Raw genomic sequence first — 22,457 nt, 5'->3', positions numbered from 1 at the left:
TGACCCTACAACAGAGGCGTCTTCTCCACCCCCTTACGGAGGCTCTTCGGAAGAAAGATATCAGATTCCGCTGGGGCTTTCCTTTAAGCGTCCAAGTCACCCGCGATGGGAACCGATATGTTCTTGAGGACTAAGACGGTGTCTCGTCTTTCTGCACCGCACTGGGTCTACCGTTAATATCGCTGCCAAATTGGACGAACCCCCTGCAGCTTCCCACTGTGACACTACCCCGCAGGGAGCCTTGGAAAAGAGTGGGCGCCTCCAGATGACGTAATCGGACTGGCAGGACTGATGAAACATCTGACATTCCATGACTGCGTTTGCCATCCTAACTTGTGATATCCTTTTTTCTTTATCTCACTGACTGCTCACATTGATCTTTCTTACTGGGTGTTTAATGTGTGAGCTTTAACTGCTCAGTGATTGCCTATTACTCTCTTAAGGTTAAATGTGACTCACGTACCTAACTTGGGAGGTTTCTTGTAGATGTGTGGGATTGGGTGGCGTGATGGGAGGTGGCGGTTGATTGATTTTCTCCCGCTCATTTCCTTCCTGACCATGACGTATCCCTTTAAAATACCCTTTTACTTTACTATCTTAAATTGTTGAGCCCGGTATCACCCTCTGGCCCCCCTCTCTGCTGTATATTTTTTAGACCATGGGATGCTTAATTTTTACCCATGGCTATCAATGCAGAGACTGCTACTATATGTTGTTGTCTATGTTTTATTTTTGGTTTTTCCTTTTCTTTTTCTATGTTAAAATATCTATGTCTTCCTTCCTTTCCTCAAGTGTTCACCCACCTACCCCTTCCCTCCCGTGCCACCACCAATTTCAGGATATTTATAGTGCGGCATTATGTCGGAGCCGTAGTCATGGTATATCATTCAGTCTGTTGATCCCTGCATTCTTTTCAGTATGGCTAGCTTAAAAATTGTTTCCTACAATGTGAAAGGGTTAAATATCCCTGAAAAGAGATCAGGCCTACTGCACACCTTACATACTGATGAGGCAGAGGTTGTTTTCTTACAGGAAACACATTTCAAGCAAGGGGCCGCCCCGGGACTTCGCTCTCGTCACTTTCCTAATGGTTATTTTAATGATTATTCTGGAGCGAAGGCTAGGGGTGTTGCCATTCTTTTTGCTAAGCATCTGAGACTGCTAGATATCTCCGAAATGTTGATAGGTGATGGGAGGGGGATTCTAGTTAGAGCTACCATTGCCCACCAGACATTCACCTTTGTAAATCTCTACCTTCCTAACCGAGGCCAAACTCGGTTTCTTAGGGAATCATTGGAACTAATTGAGCAAAACCTGATGGGTACTTTGGTGGTGGGAGGAGATCTTAATTGGGTCCTTGAACCCCGCTTGGATTCCTCCTCTGGGACTCCACGGAATACTCTTAGAGAGTCCAGACGCTTTAGAGCTGTCTTACATGATTTCCAACTGGTTGACGCTTGGCGCCTTCTGCACCCTTCAGATAGGGACTTTACCTTTTACTCACCCCCACATAACTCATATTCTTGAATAGATTACCTCTGCGTGAGCCATGCACATTTGGATCTATTGGTTGATGCAACTATCGGCCAAGTGACAATATCAGACCATGCCCCAATTACGCTCACACTATCTCTCCCCCCTAAACACTGGCGCTGGCGGTTTAATGAACAACTCCTTCGGGACCCTGTTTGCCGAGCCCAGATTGAGACAGCTATAGACGATTACATCTTTTTGAATGCGACTGGTGATGTATCCCCGGTCATATTGTGGGAGGCACATAAGTGTGTGATTAGAGGTCAGTGCATACAACTAGGCTCCCGTCTGAAAAAACAGAAGGTTGAGTGTAGAAACGCCTTACTAGAGAAAATAAAAAAACTGGAACTGACTCATAAGTCCACATTGGCGTCAGACACCTTTGCTGAGCTTCAAACAGCAAGACAAGCTCTTAATACTTTACTCAGCGATAGTACCCGTAGGGCGTTCCGTAAATGTCGACATAAATATCATAGATGGGGAAATAAACCCGGTAAACTTCTGGCTCGTGCTCTTAGAGCTCAGAGATCTTTAACATACATATCCAAACTCACAGGCGCTGACGGGAGGTCCCGGGCCTCTGATGCAGAGATAGCGGAGATTTTCCATAATTATTATTCGCTTTGTACAATCTGACCTCTAAGCGGACATCAACTGCACGCAAGGATCACAAACACAACTTACAGAAGTTTTTGGATGAAATTACATTCCCGACTCTCCCAACGGACATTGCTCAGGCCCTAGATGACCCTTTTACTGGGGAAGAACTGCTGGCTGCCCTAAAGTCGTCCCCCAACGGTAAAAGCCCAGGGCCGGATGGTTTCCCAGTCACATATTATAAGGCCTTTCAGGATAAACTCGGCCCCCTTCTCCTGCAGGCCTGCAATGCCATATCATCAGCGGCCCCTCTATTGGGCCAGTCCTTGAGTGCCCATATTACTGTCATCCCGAAGGACTCTAAAGACCCGACACTCCCTTCCAGCTATAGGCCGATTTCGCTGTTAAATGTAGATGTTAAATTATTTGCAAAACTCATGGCTAATCGTCTTAGACCATTACTGCCAGATATACTACACCCTGATCAGGTCGGATTTGTTATGGGCAGAGAGGCAAGGGATAATACTATCAGAGTCATTGATCTGATAGCGCACGCGCAGATAACTGGTACTCCTCTCATGCTCCTCTCCACAGACGCAGAAAAGGCCTTTGATCGGGTAGATTGGGATTTTATGGAGGCAGTGCTTCGGCGCTTGGGTCTAGGAGAGGTTTTCCTGCAGAGGATTCTCTCATTATATAGAGCTCCATCTGCTCGGGTTAGGGTGAATGGCATCCTTTCTGAACCCATATCAATTTCCAACGGCACACGCCAGGGTTGCCCGCTGTCACCCTTAATCTTTGTTCTATGCATGGAGGCCCTGGCTCGGGCGATCAGGTGCAACCCTAACATTACGGGCCTGCAGGTGGGCAAAATTGACCATCGTCTGGCCCTCTTTGCAGACGACTTATTGGCGGTCATAACGAATCCTTTGATTTCTCTTCCCAATCTTATGAAAGAATTTGCACGGTTCGGAAGTTTGTCAAACTTTAAAATTAATTACTCGAAATCTATGGCAATGAATGTCACGCTCCCGCCTACAACGGCATCCCTCTTGTCGCAGTCATTTCAATTCACATGGCAAAAATCCCACATTACATATTTAGGAGTTCAAATCCCATCGGCACTCAACACTATAGTCAATATTAACCATATACCTCTACTTCGCAAACTGAGACAGGAGATGAGGCACTGGCTCACGCAGAGGTTCTCATGGCTAGGCCGAATAAATATAGTGAAGATGAACGTCCTCCCCAGGTTGCTATACCTTTTTCAAACTGTCCCTTTGAAACTTCCCCCTCAATTCTTAGCTGAAGCACACAAGGCGATAAGCCACTTCATTTGGGGCGGACGGAAGCCTAGGTTCAAGCATAGCCATTTATCTAGGCTGAAATCTCAAGGCGGGCAACAGTTACCTATGATTTCTGCATACTACCATGCCACACTACTACATAGAATTGTAGACTGGTCCCGCCCCACTTCACATAGGAAGCAGTGGGTTGACCTGGAGTCTTCTTCCACCAATCTTAACCTACAAGCAGTGCCCTGGTCTCCTAAATTTAGTCGCTCATCACATCCCACTGTGGGGCCCACCTTAGCTTTATGGCGGACGCTCCGCTACAAGATGGGAATCTCGTCTAAACGAACATCCCTTATGCCTATTTTCGATAATCCGTTATTCCCCCCGGGAAGGTCCAATAAGATTGCTTCTAGATGGGAGGGGGCGGGTGTGACCAGGGTACTTCACTTGCTTGCATGTGGCGAACTCAAAACATTCTCTGAAATACAGAAAGTGGGCGATATTCCTGCTCAAGATTATTGGTTCTACCTCCAGGTACACCACTTTGTTACCTCACAGAGAGGGGCGATAGACCTTTATAAGGCTCTCACTCCCTTTGAATCCATGTGCAATCAGGAGATAGCCCCCTCACATGTTGTGTCAGGTTTCTACAAGATTCTTCAACAGGCTTCCTTCCCTACTGTCCCTTCTTTTTGTGATTCCTGGGATAAAGATTTAATGCACTGGGGAATCAAGATCCACTGGGACACACATTGCAAGGTTATGGCGCAATGCTCCACTAGCCTGGACGTTGTGGAAACACAATACAAATTACTGACGAGATGGTATAGGTGTCCGTCTCTTCTACATAAATTTTACCCCTCAGTCTCCCCTTTGTGCTGGCGATGTTGTAGGGATACAGGTACACTGATCCACATTTGGTGGGACTGCCCGTTAATTACCCCATTTTGGAACACAATTGCGGATTTATCAACAAAGATTTTGGGAGGCCCAGTGCCACCGGGTCCGGACTTTTGGCTATTATCACATTCAGATATTCCCCTCTCCCGCTACAAGAAATCCCTCCTTAAACACTTAAACAATGCGGCAAGAGCTGTACTCCCGGTGCATTGGCGATCCACTAACCCACCAACAATATGGGAGTGGTTCCAACACATTGACTTTTACATGCATATGGAAGATGTTTATTCTGCCGCCTTAGACAAATACTCAGACTATATAGCTACCTGGCTTCTTTGGATAGACTTTAAGACCACTAGGACCTATGCTGATTACGCACCCTGACTATTCACGGCTGATGGAGGCTGTTGAGGCCCCCACACGGGCTTCTGCAGTGTTCTATGACTGTGGCCTTTCTACTCCCCCCCCCCCCCCCCCCCCTTCCTCTTCTCCCTTGTGTCACAACTGAGGGCCTGAGCTGACGGGAGGCAGCCTCAGTTGTAGGGGCTGAGATGTACCGGAACCTGGGAGGTTGTATCAGACCCCTGGACATGTAAGTAACATGAATAATAACTGCCCGAAGGCGTGACCACGACAACTTGGATAAAAGTCAATGATGTTTATTATGACAACTCCGCAACACAGCAGCAGTAAAAGAAAACGTAAAAGTCAGCAAAGAATAAATACAGTTCCTGGGTACTACAGGATGGCAGGAGCCACAGGGCACTGGTAGTGTGAGATAGTTCTTATGATCTTCTAGATGGAAAGTCCTTACCAGGCCCGACTGTAGCAATGGAGATAACCCAGGATTGTGCCAGCTGGTGTTCCAGGAAAAGCTGGGTTGCTGAAGATAAAACAGCTGCTGTGGATACTGGCTGGAACCAGACTGTTGTTAGCACGGAGTGGATACTGGCTGGAACCAGTTAAATAATAAATGAACTTGGGAGCGATGAAATATGAACTGAAATGTAGAACTTGAGAGCGGAGAAATAATAATACCGGTGGAGAGTGGTAAAGTGTAGAAAGGACACCGGCCCTTTAAGGGAAGCTGTACTCTGCTGGAAGCTGAGCTGGAAGCAGGTAATGTTGTAGCTGGAAACAGATGAATCCACAATGGATTGGAGAGTCAGGCTACACCGCAGGTGGAATGCTGGTGCGGGTCTCTATGGTGGAAGTCTTGAGACAGGAGCTGGAACCTGGAAGACAATCACAGGAGAGAGACAAACAGGAACTAGGTTTGACAACCAAAGCACTGACGCCTTCCTTGCTCAGGCACAGTGTATTTATACCTGCAGCAAGGAAGGGATTGGCTAGGCAATTATGCAGATTATCAATACTGAGAACAGATTGGTGGAAATGATCAGCTGACAGAATCCAAGATGGCTGCGCCCATGCAGACACTTGGAGGGAAGTTTGGTTTGTAATCCATGTGGTAATGAAAACAGTAATGGCGGCGCCGGCCACCGGAGACGGGAGGCGCCAGGCTGACAGATGCACATCCAACCATGCGGACACAGCGGAGGCCGCGGCTGACGTAATCGCCACTCAGACACTCTGCATGCAGAAGTTCAGGGACGGCGGCGGAGGCCGCGGGAGACGCCATGCCAGGTGTAATATGGCGTTTACTGTGACAGCGTCCCAGAGTGACAGGAGAGGATACAGGAATGTACACATCAGGATAACAGATGGAATCCGGTCCTGGAGCGCTGAGCCAGCCTTAGGAGACATCTGATGGGTAAGAAATGGCGTCCAGATACCCGGATCGTGACAGCACCCCCCCCCTTTAGGAGTGGCCCCAGGACACTTCTTTGGCTTTTGAGGAAACTTGGAATGGAATCTCCGGACCAAGGCAGGAGCATGGACATCAGAAGCATTGGTCCATGAACGTTCCTCAGGACCATAACCTTTCCAGTCAATAAGATATTGTAGTTGACCGTAACGGTGACGTGAGTCCAGGATCTTGGCCACTTCATACTCAACGCCTCGTTGAGTTTGGACTTTCGGAGTTGGAGGAAGTGAGGAATGAAACCGATTCAAGATCAGCGGTTTCAACAGGGAAACATGGAATGTCCTGGGTATTTTTAAGAAGGGAGGCAACTGGAGTCTGTAAGCAACAGGATTGATGACTTGTTCAATCTTGAAAGGACCGATATAGCGAGGTGCAAACTTCATACTGGGAACTCTTAACCTCAAATTCTTCGTGGATAACCATACCCGATCACCCACCTTGAGAGCAGGAACTGCTCGACGCTTCTTATCCGCAAACTTCTTGTACCTGAACGATGCCTTGAGCAGAGCTGATCGTACGCTCTTCCAGATATTGGCAAACTGATGCAAGGTGATATCCACTGCGGGAACAGAAGTTGCTGGAAGCGGTTGGAACTCAGGGACTTTAGGGTGGAATCCAAAGTTAGTGAAGAATGGTGTTGAAGCAGATGAAGAATGATACTGGTTGTTATGACAGAACTCGGCCCAGGGAAGTAATTGAACCCAGTCATCTTGAGAGGAGGACACATAGATGCGGAGGAAGGCCTCCAAGTCCTGATTCACCCTCTCGGTTTGACCATTGGTCTGAGGATGGTAAGCCGTGGAAAACTTTAGCATGACTTGGAGGACTTGACATAAACTTCGCCAGAATTTGGCTGTGAATTGAACTCCTCGATCTGAGATAATTTCTTCAGGAAGACCGTGGAGTCGGAAGATCTCTTGTATGAATACTTGAGCCAACTTGGAAGCTGACGGAAGACCGGTGAGAGGAATGAAGTGTGCCATCTTGGTGAACCGGTCAACTACCACCCAGATGGTATTGAACTTGTTGCACATGGGTAAGTCTGTAATGAAATCCATCGACAAGTGGGTCCATGGTCGACGGGGAACGGATAGTGGAACCAGTTGCCCCGCAGGCGACTGGCGGGATACTTTATGTTGGGCACACTTTGGGCAAGATGCAATAAACTCCAAGACGTCCTTTTTCAGAGTTGGCCACCAATAGGACCTAGAGATAAACTCCAGGGTTTTTTGGATACCTGTATGTCCGGCAAAACGGGAAGCATGGGCCCAATGCATGAGCTTCTTCCTTAGCATCGGCTTCACAAAACTTTTCCCTGATGGGGGCGTAGAGTCCATCCCTACCGTGGAGAATGCCAACGGATTTATAATAGGATGCTTGTCTGAAGACTCTGACTCATTTTCTTGCTCCCATGAGCGGGAAAGGGCATCGGCCTTGCGATTCTGAGAGCCCGGACAGAACTGGAGTTTAAAGTCGAACCTGGAAAAGAAAAGTGCCCATCTGGCCTGACGAGGGTTGAGACATTGTGCGCCCTTCAGGTATAAAAGGTTCTTGTGGTCTGTAAGTATGGTGATTGAATGAGAAGCTCCCTCCAACAGATACCTCCACTCTTCTAGAGCGAGCTTGATGGCTAGCAACTCCTGGTCGCCAATGGCATAGTTGCGCTCAGCTGGGGAGAACTTCCGGGAGAAGAAACTGCAAGGGTGTAAATGGCCATCTTTAGCCCTCTGAGATAACACCGCTCCTACTCCAACGGAGGAGGCATCCAGTGCACCTCTAAGATGAAAGGAGAGTCGATGTCAGGCTGTTTCAGAACAGGCGCAGAGATGAACCTTTGTTTTAAAAGATGAAATGCTTGCATGGCTTCTTCAGACCACTTGGACGGGTTAGCACCCTTCTTAGTGAAAGCAGTAATAGGCGCCACAATGGTGGAAAAGTCTCGTATAAACTTTCGGTAATAGTTGGCGAACCCTAAGAACCTCTGGACCCCTTTGAGGGTTAAGGGTACCGGCCAATTTTGGATTGCTTGTAGTTTCTCAGGATCCATCTCTAGTCCGGAACCGGACACAATGTACCCTAGAAACGGAATGGACTTGACTTCAAAGACGCATTTTTCTAATTTGCAATAGAGATGATTGACACGGAGACGGGACAGAACCTCTTTAACCCAAAAACGATGTTCCTCTAAATCGTTGGCAAAAATGAGGATATCGTCTAGATAGACCACGACATGACGGTATAGAATGTCTCTGAAGATCTCATTGACAAAATGCTGGAAGACAGCTGGAGCATTGCTCAATCCGAAGGGCATGACGAGGTACTCATAATGTCCGTCACGGGTGTTAAAGGCGGTCTTCCACTCGTCACCCTCACGGATCCGGATGAGATTGTATGCACCTCGCAAGTCCAGCTTTGTAAAGATGGTAGCTCCGCTAACTCTGTCAAAGAGCTCAGTAATCAGGGGTAAAGGATAACGGTTCTTGATGGTAATGTCGTTCAAACCTCTGTAGTCGATGCACGGCCGCAGACCACCATCTTTCTTTTTTACAAAAAAGAAGCCTGCGCCGGCTGGAGAAGAAGGTCGAATGAACCCCTTTGCTAGGTTCTCTTTAATATATTCCTCCATAGAATGCGTCTCAGGCAGAGACAACGGATAAGTTCGGCCTCGAGGTGGAACCTTCCCTGGAACGAGATCAATCGGACAGTCCCATTCTCTATGAGGAGGAAGGATATCAGCAGAAGCTTTACTGAACACATCCGTGAAATCTTGATATGGAGGAGGTGGAACATCAGACGACCTGGGGGAGGAAGAACAGACAGGCAATACTTTAAACAAACATGTCTCAGCACAGGAGGAACCCCATGCCAGGATTTGCGTAGTCGTCCAATCAATTGTAGGATTGTGAAGACGGAGCCATGGAAGGCCCAGGACCACAGGATGTGTGGCTCTTGGAATCACTAAAAAAGAAATAAGTTCGGAATGAAGAACTCCCACTCTCAGACGAACTGGTAGAGTCCTTAAAGAAATAACTGCATCAAAAATTTTGCTGCCATCCACGGCAGTTAAAGAAATGGACGAAGGAAGTCTCTCGGTGGGTAGGGACCACCGTTTAACATAGGCTTCGGTAATAAAGTTCCCAGCTGCTCCGGAATCAAGGAGGGCAATGACGTTCCGATAACGTTGAGCAACTTGAAGCGAGACTGGGAGATTACAATCTTGAGGAGATGGAGAGGAGATCATTACTCCTAGCCGGCCCTCTCCTTGGCGAGCTAGGATTTGGAGTTTCCCGGACGTTTGGGACAGGCATTAATGGTGTGAGACGGAGCTGCACAATAGAGACAGAGAAACTCGGAGAGACGTCTTCGGCGCTCAGCAGGAGTTAAACGGGAACGGCCAAGTTGCATGGGCTCATCTTTAGATGGTGACAGTTGACGAGGAGGAGGAGCAGAAGATTTTGGAGCAGATGATCTTCCACGCTCAGTTGCTCTCTCTCTGAAACGTAAATCAACTTTCGTGCAGAGTGAGATTAGCTCATCTAACTTAGAAGGTAAGTCTCTGGTAGCTAACTCATCTTTAATACGCTCAGATAAGCCATGCCAGAATGCAGCATACAGGGCCTCGTCGTTCCATGCCAGTTCGGATGCCAGGATCTGGAACTGTATCAGATATTGTCCTACAGTACGTGACCCCTGGCGTAAACGGAGAATCTCGGATGAAGCTGAGGTTACCCGGCCTGGCTCGTCGAAGATGCGCCTGAATGTTGACACGAAGGCAGTGTAGGAAGATAGCAGGGTGTCGGACCTCTCCCATAACGGTGATGCCCAATCAAGGGCTGAGCCACTGAGAAGAGAAATAATGTAGGCAATTTTTGTACGGTCACTGGGAAAATTGCCAGGTTGTAGCTCAAACTGAATCTCACACTGGTTGAGAAATCCCCTGCAGAATCTTGGAGATCCGTCAAATTTTGCTGGCGTTGGAAGATGAAGACGTGGAGCAGAAATGGGTAAGGTGGGTGGGGTTATAGCTGGAGTCACTGTGGTTGACGCACCAGACGCGCCTGATCCACGGAGAGTTGTCTGAATCCCATCCAGCCGAGTAGAGAGATCCTGGAGACAGCGGATGATGTGGCCCTGTGCAGCCTCCTGATGTTCTAGTCGGGCTGCCAGTTCTTGCATCGGCCTGGCCGCTTGATCCTGGTCTCCGGCTGGATTCATTAGGTCAGTGCTTACTGTCACAACTGAGGGCCTGAGCTGACGGGAGGCAGCCTCAGTTGTAGGGGCTGAGATGTACCGGAACCTGGGAGGTTGTATCAGACCCCTGGACATGTAAGTAACATGAATAATAACTGCCCGAAGGCGTGACCACGACAACTTGGATAAAAGTCAATGATGTTTATTATGACAACTCCGCAACACAGCAGCAGTAAAAGAAAACGTAAAAGTCAGCAAAGAATAAATACAGTTCCTGGGTACTACAGGATGGCAGGAGCCACAGGGCACTGGTAGTGTGAGATAGTTCTTATGATCTTCTAGATGGAAAGTCCTTACCAGGCCCGACTGTAGCAATGGAGATAACCCAGGATTGTGCCAGCTGGTGTTCCAGGAAAAGCTGGGTTGCTGAAGATAAAACAGCTGCTGTGGATACTGGCTGGAACCAGACTGTTGTTAGCACGGAGTGGATACTGGCTGGAACCAGTTAAATAATAAATGAACTTGGGAGCGATGAAATATGAACTGAAATGTAGAACTTGAGAGCGGAGAAATAATAATACCGGTGGAGAGTGGTAAAGTGTAGAAAGGACACCGGCCCTTTAAGGGAAGCTGTACTCTGCTGGAAGCTGAGCTGGAAGCAGGTAATGTAGCTGGAAACAGATGAATCCACAATGGATTGGAGAGTCAGGCTACACCGCAGGTGGAATGCTGGTGCGGGTCTCTATGGTGGAAGTCTTGAGACAGGAGCTGGAACCTGGAAGACAATCACAGGAGAGAGACAAACAGGAACTAGGTTTGACAACCAAAGCACTGACGCCTTCCTTGCTCAGGCACAGTGTATTTATACCTGCAGCAAGGAAGGGATTGGCTAGGCAATTATGCAGATTATCAATACTGAGAACAGATTGGTGGAAATGATCAGCTGACAGAATCCAAGATGGCTGCGCCCATGCAGACACTTGGAGGGAAGTTTGGTTTGTAATCCATGTGGTAATGAAAACAGTAATGGCGGCGCCGGCCACCGGAGACAGGAGGCGCCAGGCTGACAGATGCACATCCAACCATGCGGACACAGCGGAGGCCGCGGCTGACGTAATCGCCACTCAGACACTCTGCATGCAGAAGTTCAGGGACGGCGGCGGAGGCCGCGGGAGACGCCATGCCAGGTGTAATATGGCGTTTACTGTGACAGCGTCCCAGAGTGACAGGAGAGGATACAGGAATGTACACATCAGGATAACAGATGGAATCCGGTCCTGGAGCGCTGAGCCAGCCTTAGGAGACATCTGATGGGTAAGAAATGGCGTCCAGATACCCGGATCGTGACACCTTGTTCCCTTCTTTCCCTTGTCTTCTTCTCTTTGTTTGTTTCCAAATGCTCGCTACCTTACACTTTGTATAAATACTGTGTTACTAAGCGATATTGTTATGGGATTGCTCCTTATTTCAGATTCTGTAACTTCGGCTGAACGTTACGCAGTTTAAGATGACGTCTATGAATCTGTTAATCCCTCTTCTTCGCAACCATTTATTTATGTTCTGTAACTACAGTTGATAAACTATGAGACTGTTATCTACGGTCTATTTTTGATATGTATGCTGAAATGTTTGGAAAATGTTCTATATTGCAAACAGAAAAATAAAGAATTCAAAAAAAACAAAAAACCTTCCCCAGTCCAGAGTTGGTTAATGTCAGGTGTTACAAACACCCAGAAAAGAATGAAGCGACTTCCTCAGTAGCCAGTAAATCCGAGCCCGATAAGGGAGACATCCCTAAGGGTGGAAAGGTGAAGAGAAGGGGAAGTTTAGTGGCCAACCGGAAGTTGTCCATTAAAACGACCACTTCAGCCACTATGCCAAAGTGGAAGGAAAGGGAAGGTGGCACAGTGGAGTCGGTGCCACCAACCTTTAATGGAAATAGATTCCAAGGACAGTTAAAAGGGCCTCAGGTGTGTACTTGGGAGAGGAACTTGGGACCCAGGTGTATGGGCCCAAGTTATGTCCCAAAGATTTGTCAGCCCAAAGTAATTGGCAAATGTGAAACCTTGCCAATGTCACATGCCACTTTTCTGAGCCAGGAAAAGCTGAGGGAAAGGGTATGTGGCAGGAAAGGTACTTTGCCACCTGTAAGCTACACACAGGGTCCTGGGGGTGGATGGGAAGTGTGGATGGACCGGGTTCCCATCCATTTGGCCCAGACCAGGTCTTATAGGCTTCTTAGCCCAAGAAACTGCTTCATCAGCCAGCACCTGGGTGCTGGGTATAAAGCAGAGTCTCTCCCATGAGTCAAGGCTCTTGAAGCCAATTATTGTCCAGGTGATAGGCCTGCTAGGGACAGTGGGATCTAGAGGGCTGGGCCACTAGTGTCAGGATGCCGGGACCTGAACGGTTCCTTATTAAGTAACAGGGAGTGAGGCAGGGCCTAACCTCCCTGGTAGTTTATACTAAAGACAGTGATCTTTGTTTTATGTATATCTTTGTTTTTGAGCTACCTGAATAAAAGGTATTTGTTGCTTTTGCACAAGCCTGTAGTCGGTCGTTGGTGGATTTTTGTAGCAGAGCACATTCTAACAAGTCTCCTGTTACAGTAGTTTCAAAGAAATTTGATTCAGTCATCTTCAGGGTCCTGTCTTAATAACTCTGAGTTAACAAACTGAAGATGGTTTGTAGGAAAACTAATTCTGCTGAAGACAGAACTAGCTCCAGTCAGAAGTGATTTGCTATGTGTAAACCTCTAGGCTTTATAGCACGCCATCATGAACATTATTGCATCCTAGAAAATGACAGAAAGAATCTGATTGGTTATTATGGGCAACATCACCTCTTTTCACTTTTAGAAGATTTATTAAATTTACCCCATTGTCCTACAATATACTACTTTCATTGTATCGGGGAGAATAATTGCCTGATGGTGTTGTATTTTAACATCCTCAAGGGTGAACACGCAAACAAACAAATATCATGCATACCAGAAAAAGAAATAAGAATAGCAGAGGCATCACCGGGCGTGGCGACACCCGGTGCGCACCCTTGCTATGCCAGCGCGCTCGCGGCAAAAGGGGGTGTGGCTGCCAAAAGGAGCATGGTTTTGCGGATCGTCACTCCGGGGGCATGCCCAGCATCTCCGAAGATGCTGGACTGTACTGGGTTTCCCCCAGAGACTGTCTGCAGAGCTGTTGGCTCCACTGCTATGACAGGAGCCAGGTGCTGTAACAGAATTTCACACTGCAGCACCTGGCTTCTGTCACTGTGGAGGAGCCCACAGATTGGTGTCACCCCTTCTAGGCGTCACACCTGGGTGTGGGCCGCACCCCCCGCACTCGCCTTGTGACACCACTGAAGAATAGGCACATCAAATGAGGCTCTTATACTCTTTGTTAAAGGCACCCTTGGAGTCCAGCAGGGAATCTTCAAGTCTCAATAAATAAATTTAAAAGCTTTCACAGCTTGATGATAAAAAAATAGGGGGGAACATTTATTTATAACAGAAAAGGAGAGTTATAGTTACATAGTTACATAGTTGTTGAGGTTGAAAAAAGACAAATGTCCATCGAGTTCAACCTATTGTACATTGTATTTTTAATATATATATATATATATATATATATATATTAATTAAATGCTGTATCCCTGGATATTTTTTTCAGCTAGGAATTTATCGAATCCATTTTTAAACTTATTGATTGAGACCACCAATACTACCTTATCTGGCAGAGAATTCCAAATCTTTACTGCTCTTACTGTGAAGAATCCTTTTCTCCGTTGGGTATGGAATTTTTTCTCCTCTAACCTTAGGGGGTGTCCTGGTGTCCTATGTAGTGTTTTTTTGGTAAACAAATCGTTTGATAGATCCTTGTATTGTCCCTTAATGTATTTATAAATATTAATGTCCCCTCTCAATCGCCTCTTTTCCAGTGTGAACATATCAAGCCTTTTAAGTCTTCTCTATAGCCCCGCCTCCAGGCACTGTGAGCTCAATTTCGTTAATCAGTCCAATGCAGGAGCAGGTAAGAGAGAAGGTAAATGTTAGTCACAGAGAACCACATTCTCACGACAGGAGAAGAGACCAGCAGCTAATGCCATACAAACCCATAGAAGCTAGATGCATCAGGGTGGGCTCCCTGTGCAACTCAATGTACCTTGCAGAAAGAGTTAACAATAGTAAGTCTACCATAACTCTCCTTTTCTGCAGCAGTTACATTGGTTTCCATAGGGAAACATCAGTGATGTCCTAAAGCAGTTCCTCAAGGGAGGGAACGCGCCTTAGCGGGTATGAGAACCCAGCGTCCAAAGGAAGCATCCTGGGAGGCGGAAGTATCAAAGGCATAGAACCTACTAAACGTGTTCACAGAGGACCACGTAGCCACCTTGCACAATTGTTCTGCGGACGCGCCACAGTGGGCCGCCGAAGAAGGTCCAATAGACCAAGTAGAATGGGCTTTAATAGCAGCAGGAGCTGGGAATCCAGCCTGCGCATAGCTTGTGCAATCACCATTCTAATCCATCTGGCCAAGGTTTGCTTATTCGCAGGCCAGCCATGTTTGTGAAAACCAAACAAGACAAAAAGGGAGCCTGACCTCCTGATAGAGGCAGTCCTCTCCACATATATACGGAGAGCCTGTACCACATCCAAAGACCGCTCTTTGGAGGATAAATCAGAAGAGATAAAGGCCAGAACTACAATCTCTTGGTTAAGGTGAAAAGATGACACCACCTTAGGTAAATAACCTGGCTGAGTTCTAAGAACTGCCCGGTCACGATTAAATATTAGAAAGGGTGAACGACAGGACAATGCGCCTAACTCCGACACCCTTCTAGCAGAGGCAATAGCCAGTAAAAACAAGACCTTGGCCATGAGCCAATTAAGGTCCACCAACTCAAGAGGTTCAAATGGACACTCTTGCAGGGCATTCAGGACAGCAGCCAGATCCCATTGAGCCACAGGAGAGACATAGGGAGGCTGAATCCGTAAGACACCCTGAGTGAATGTATGAACGTCATGCATAGATGCAATTTTTCTCTAAAACCTTACCGACAAGGCAGATATGTGAACCTTGAGGAAGGTCAGACAAAGTCCTAAGTCCAGGCCTCTTTGGAGACAAGCCAGAATTCTGGAAGTTCTGAATCTGTATGTATCATAATTCTTATCAGCATACCAGGTGAAGTAAGAATTCCAGACCCTGTAATAAATCCGAGCTGAAGCCGGTTTATGGGCTTTTAACATAATTTGCTTGACCGCCTCAGCGAATCCTTTGGCTCTCAGGAGTGATGTTTCAATAGCCACGCCGTCAAAGCCAGCCTGGCCAGGTCTGAATAAAGACAAGTGCCCTGTACGAGGAGATCTGGGTGCTGAGGAAGTAGAAGAGGACGCTCTGTCGATAGACACTGCAGGTCTGAGAACCAATGCCATCTGGGCCACACTGGAGTGACTAGAACTAGAAATCCTCTTTCTTGTTTGAACTTCTGTAGGACCCTGGGCAGGAGTGACACTGGAGGGAACATGTACGGCAGCCGAAAGTTCCATGGAATTGCCAGTGCATTCACGAACGCTGCTTGAGGATCCCTGGTCCTTGATCCGAAGACCAAAACCTTGGACTTGTGTCGAGACTCCATCAGGTCTACGTCTGGTAGGCACCACTTGTCCACTAGGAGTTGAAAGACTTCTGGATGAAGACGTCAATCACCGGCATGCATGTCCTGGCTACTGAAGAAGTCCACTTCCCAGTTCAGGACGCCTGGAATGAACACTGCCGATATTGCTGGCAGAGGGCGTTATGCCCAATTAAGGATTTTTGACACTTCCATCAGTGCCATGCGGCTTCGAGTGCCACCTTGATGGTTTATGTATGCCACCGTAGTAGCATTGTCTGACCATACTTGAACCGGCCTGTTCTGTAGCAGAGGCAGGGAGACAGTCAATGCATTGAACATCGCCCGCAACTCCAGAATGTTTATTGGGAGGAGTGACTCCTCCTTGGTCCAGCGACCCTGAAAAGAGTGTTGCTCCAACACCGCACCCCATCTTCTCAGACTGGTGTCCGTTGTCAGCAGGACTCAGTCGGGGATTCAGAAGGGACGGTCTTGCTCAATTGCTGGTCCTGTAGCCACCAGGTCAGCGACAGACGATCCTCCGGAGTTAAAGTGATCATGTGAGATCTGATCAGATGAGGTAGGCCATCCCACATGGAAAGGATTAACCTCTGCAGAGGGCGAGAATGAAATTGAGTGTACTCTATCATGTCGAATGCCGACATCATCAGGCCAAGTACTTGCATCGCTGAGTGTATCGACACTCCGGGGCTACAAAGGAAGCATCTTACCCGGTCTTGAAGTCTCAGGACTTTTTCTAGAGACAGAAACAATCATTGACAGTGTGTGTCCAGGAGTGCCCCCAGGGGCACCATGCTCTGAGTTGGGACCAGCAAGGATTTCTTCCAATTGATGAGCCATCCGTGTGCTTGTAGGAAGCTTACCGTCAGTTGCAGATGACTGAGGAGGACATTGTGGGAGTTTACCAGAATCAGCAAGTCGTTCAGATACTGCAGGATCCTGTCTCCCTGGCAACGGATATGGTCCGTCATTACGGCCATGACCTCGGTGAAGATCTGACGAGCCCTAGCCAGTCAGAAAGGTAGAGCCTGGAACTGATAGTTGAGGTTGCCAATAGCAAACCGCAGATACTGCTGATGCAACATGGCAATATGTATATGCAGGTGTGCATCCTGTATATCCAGGGATATCATATAGTCTCCGGGTTCCACAGCCAGTACAATTGAGCACAGTGTTTCCATATGGAACTTGGACACTCTCACAAACTTGTTCAGTGATTTGAGGTTGAGTATAGGCCGGAAAGACCCATTGGGTTTTCGGAACTAGAAACAGGGTCGAGTAGTAATTTCTGCCTCTCTGGGCCAGAGGAACTGGCACTACCACTTCTGTATTCAGGAGGGAACCCACAACCTTTTGTAGGAGCTTGCACTTTTAATGGATCTGAAGGGATAACCATGTTGCAAAACTGGTGAGGGGGACGTTTCTTGAAGGAGACAGCGTACCCGTAAGAGACAACTTCCCGCACCCATGGGTCTAAAGTGGTCGTTAACCAGACCTGGGTGAACTGCAGAAGTCTGCCTCCCACCCTCGGGTCCCCCAGGGGGAGGCCTGCCTCATCATGCGGCAGGCTTGTCTTGTTTAGACGCAGGCTAATGGGCCGCCCAGGACTGCTTTGCCTTGAGCTTAGTGGTTTTGGAAGCACAAGATTTTCTCGGTATGACTGACCTTTTTCTTTCCATTAAGGCCGAAAGGAACTAAAAGTAATATCTTAGCCTTATGTGCAGAAGGATTAGTATTTGGAGAAAGGCAGTCTTAGCAGCCGTCAATTCAGACAGTTTTATTTAGGTCTTCCCCAAAATTTCCCCCATAAAGGGGAGTACCTCCAAGGTCTTTTTGGAGTCTAGGTCCACCTTCCATGACCTCAACCACAGAATACAGCGAGCCAGGACACCAACACACCCACCTCAGAAGACGCCTCCTGAATGTAATAGGCGGCGGTGGTAATATGAGACGGGTATTGTCTGGCATTATCAGATATATCCTTGGGCAGCTCTTCCTCTAATGCCTGAACCCATGCTTCAATTCCTTTTGCAGCCCAAGAGGCCGCAATAGTGGGTCTATGTACAGCACTTGTAAGGGAGTAAATAGACTTCAGGCATCCCTCCACATGCTTATCTGTTGGTTCCTTCAGTGAAGTGACAGGCAGAGTGGATGACACCACTAGGCAGGTGACATGAGAATCCACCGGCGGTGAATTTTCCCACTTGTTACATAACTCTGCAGGGAGAGGGTAGCGAGCCAAGGCCCGTTAAGACAGAGTCAATTAGCGCTACATTTCTTTGAGAGTGAATTTCTTACCTGGATTAGACCAGGGCTCCTGCCTGATGTCCACCAAATGGTCAGAATGGGGTAATAGATTTTTAACCACCTTCTGCCATTTAAACATATCAGTTTTCTTAGCCACAGTAGTGGAATCCTCATCATTAGTGATTGTAGGATTTGCTTAATAGCAACCACAAGGGAAGGGAGCTGCGAACTGACTAAGAGATGTATGATACATAGCACACAGACCATCATACACAGCTTCCCCCTATGGTAAATCTTTGGCGCATGCTCTGCATGATGCAGGTGCATCCACAGACTTATTGCCCTTCTTGTTAGACATTGTATACAAATGCAACAACAGAGCGACTTAGTACGATAAAGCCAGAGTACAATACCTGCGATTAAATCCGTTAGTATGTGACTGAATACACAGTACACAATAACTGCGAATAAATCTGGTATTATGTGACTGAGTACACAGCAGAATACACATAATTGGTAAATACTGTGACGCACTATATACATGACGCTGATGCACCTAGCCCCTTAGGGTACAGAATATAGTGATAGATATATCTGGGAAACACTGAAAAGTGATCCACACAGCAGATACAGGCACACACAGTCACAGGCAATGCAGATAATTATTATGACAATAAAACTGCACTGGACTAGTATATGTACAGCGCGGTCCTAGACAGGAGGTATATATCAGAATACTCGTACAATATATCCTGTAATAGGTAAATTTTTTCTTAACTAACGCTGTCTGTATAAAGACATGTAGAATACTCAAGTGTTTGTAAAGTCACAGCGCTGTGTACAGGCGGCTTTACAAGGGAGACCTTGCCTTGCAGTCCCAGAGACTAGCCGCAACTATGCTTATAAGATGGCGCCCAGCGTCTCAGTCAGGGAGTGAGGGAGAGTGTGAGGCAGCTCCAGGGTGGGAAAATCTGCAGTAGATGTCACCCTGGGCCAGGGAGAGGCTACAGGTCAAGCGCCAGCTCCCCTATGCTGGACTTCCACCCCAGGTACTAGCGAGCCTTATTAAATGGTGTGTTAGTACACCCAACCTGTACTCTTACATCCTGGCGGTCTAGTGGGGTCCCTGCTCGGTGACAGTGTCCATGCCAGCGGAACACGATTTAATGGCGGGTCCCGCCTGGGGGACCCTCTTACCTCACCCCCATAGTAGCGACTGTGTGCCTAAAGCTGGAGCATCTCTGCCGCAAGTACCCGGGAACAGGCCGCAGGAGTATGCAACGCCACTTGGGAGATGATGGAGCTGCAGCGCTGAAGTGTCACCATGACATACATGACAGCCAAGTTTTGAAGAAATTTGCTGTCAGAAAAAGCTTTTTCAGGGCTGCCCAGTGCAGGCCACCTGTTAAGTGACCTTCTGCTGCAGACACCAACTGAAACTGAGCTCACAGTGCCTGGAGGCGGGGTTATAGAGGAGGCTCCAATGCATCCTGGGACAGCCTAAAGCTTTAGCCTGTTGGTGCCTCTGGATTAAGACCCACTCTACACCCTAATGTTTCCCTGTGGAAACCTATGTAACCTGCTGGAAAAAACACTGAATTTAGATAAAATTATAAAACAACAAATATAAAAAAATAAGATTTTAAACCTATCGGTAAATCTATTTCTCCTAGTCCGTAGAGGATGCTGGGGACTCTGTAAGGACCATGGGGTATAGACGGGCTCCGCAGGAGATAGGGCACCTAAAAAGAACTTTGACTATGGGTGTGCACTGGCTCCTCTCTCTATGCCCCTCCTCCAGACCTCAGTTAGAGAACTGTGCCCAGAGGAGATGGACAATATAAGGCAGGATTTAGCAATCCAAGGGCAAGATTCATACCAGCCCACACCAATCATACCATGTAACTTGGAACATACATAACCAGTTAACAGTATGAAAAAACGACAGTAACGGTCCAAGACCGATGTCAACTGTAACATAACCCTTATGTAAGCAACAACTATATACAAGTCTTGCAGAGTTTCCGCACTGGGACGGGCGCCCAGCATCCTCTACGGACTAGGAGAAATAGATTTACCGGTAGGTTTAAAATCTTATTTTCTCTTACCTCCTAGAGGATGCTGGGGACTCCGTAAGGACCATGGGGTTTATACCAAAGCATCCAATCGGGCGGGAGAGTGCGTATGACTCTGCAGCACCGACTGAGCAAACGCTAGGTCCTCATCAGCCAGGGTATCAAACTTGTAGAATTTAGCAAAAGTGTTTGACCCCGACCAAGTCGCCGCTCGGCAAAGTTGTAATGCCGAGACGCCTCGGGCAGCCGCCCAAGAAGAGCCCACCTTCCTAGTGGAATGGGCCTTAACCGAATTTGGTACCGGCAATCCAGCCGTAGAGTGAGCCTACTGAATCGTATTACAGATCCAGCGAGCAATAGTCTGCTTCGAAGCAGGAGCGCCAATCTTATTGGCCACATACAGGACAAACAGAGCCTCTGTTTTCCTAATTCTAGCCGTCCTAGCTACATAAATTTCTAAGGCCCTGACTACGTCCAGGGATCTGGAATCCTCCAGGTCACTTGTAGCCACAGGCACCACAATAGGTTGATTCATATGGAACGAAGAAACCACTTTAGGCAAAAATTGCGGACGTGTCCTCAATTCAGCTCGATCCACATGAAAAATCAAGTAGGGGCTCTTGTGTGACAAAGCCGCCAATTCTGACACTCGCCTTGCTGATGCTAAGGCCAACAACATGACCACATTCCAGGTAAGAAATTTCAACTCAACCTTGTTAAGCGGTTCAAAACAGTGTGATTTTAGGAACTGCAACACCACGTTCAGGTCCCATGGTGCCACTGGAGGCACAAAAGGGGGCTGGATGTGCAGCACTCCCTTTACAAACATCTGGACTTCTGGAAGAGAAGCCAATTCCTTCTGAAAGAAAATCGAGAGGGCCGAGAAGACGACCCAGATGAAAATCTTCCGTAGGTGCATTCTTGGTCTCACACCAAGACACATACTTTCGCCAGATACGGTGATAATGTTTTACCGTCACCTCCTTCCTAGCCTTTATTAAAGTAGGGATGACCTCTTCCGGAATCCCCTTTTTCGCTAGGATTCGGCGTTCAACCGCCATGCCGTCAAACGTAACCGAGGTAAGTCTTGAAATACACAGGGCCCCTGCTGCAACAGGTCTTCCCTCAGAGGAAGAGGCCAGGGATCTCCTGTGAGCATCTCTTGTAGATCCGAGTACCAGGCCCTTCGAGGCCAGTCTGGGACAACGAGTATCGTCTGTACTCTTCTTCGTCTTATGATCCTCAACACTTTTGTGATGAGAGGAAGAGGAGGAAACCCGTAGACCGATTTGAACACCCACGGTGTTACCAGAGCGTCTACTGCTACTGCCTGAGGGTCCCGAGACCTGGCGCAATACCTCCGAAGTTTTTTGTTGAGGCGTGACGCCATCATGTCTATTTGAGGAGTTCCCCAAAGACGTGTTACGTCTGCAAAGACTTCTTGATGAAGTCCCCACTCTCCTGGATGGAGATCGTGTCTGCTGAGGAAGTCTGCTTCCCAGTTGTCCACTCCCGGAATGAAGACAGCTGACAGAGCGCTTACATGATTTTCCGCCCAGCGAAGGATCCTTGTGGCTTCCGCCATCGCAACTCTGCTTCTTGTCCCGCCTTGGCGGTTCACACGAGCCACTGCTGTGACATTGTCTGATTGAATCAGAACCGGTAGGTTTCGAAGAAAACTCTCCGCTTGTCGAAGGCTGTTGTAAATGATCCTGAGTTCCAACACATTGATGTGTAGACAGGACTCCTGGTCTGACCAAAGCCCCTGAAATTTTTTTCCCTGTGTGACCGCTCCCCATCCTCGGAGGCTCGCGTCCGTGGTAACCAGGATCCAATCCTGAATTCCGAACCTGCGACCCTCCAGGAGGTGAGCACTTTGCAACCACCACAGGAGGGACACTCTGGTCCCTGGGGACAGAGTTATTTTCCGATGTAAGTGCAGATGGGACCCGGACCACTTGTCCAGAAGGTCCCATTGAAAAGTCCTTGCATGGAACCTTCCGAAGGGAATGGCCTCGTAGGCCGCCACCATTTTCCCCAGAACTCGAGTGCATTGGTGAACTGACACCCTTTCGGTTTTAGCAGGTCTCTGACCATGTTCTGGATGTCTTGGGCTTTCTCTATTGGGAGGAAGACCTTCATTTGTTCCGTATCCAG

General features: G+C 47.8%; 1 long non-coding RNA gene across 2 annotated transcripts in view; it reads left to right on the top strand.

The window, feature by feature from the left end:
• Positions 1-22,457, top strand: part of LOC134929117 (uncharacterized) — a 43,391-nt gene that overhangs the window by 5,683 nt on the left and 15,251 nt on the right. The window contains exon 2 of one of the 2 annotated variants that reach the window (XR_010178296.1): positions 14,284-14,375. This is a non-coding gene — a long non-coding RNA (uncharacterized LOC134929117). Of the gene's footprint in view, positions 1-14,283; positions 14,388-22,457 lie in introns of both variants that reach the window. The other variant, XR_010178295.1, reaches the window with a different exon arrangement.

The sequence above is a fragment of the Pseudophryne corroboree genome, chromosome 5 (assembly GCF_028390025.1).
Source record: "Pseudophryne corroboree isolate aPseCor3 chromosome 5, aPseCor3.hap2, whole genome shotgun sequence".
NCBI classification, from domain to species: Eukaryota; Metazoa; Chordata; class Amphibia; order Anura; family Myobatrachidae; genus Pseudophryne; species Pseudophryne corroboree.
The sequence above is the reverse complement of the archived record's forward strand: the minus strand, read 5'-3'. Positions and strand labels throughout refer to the sequence as shown.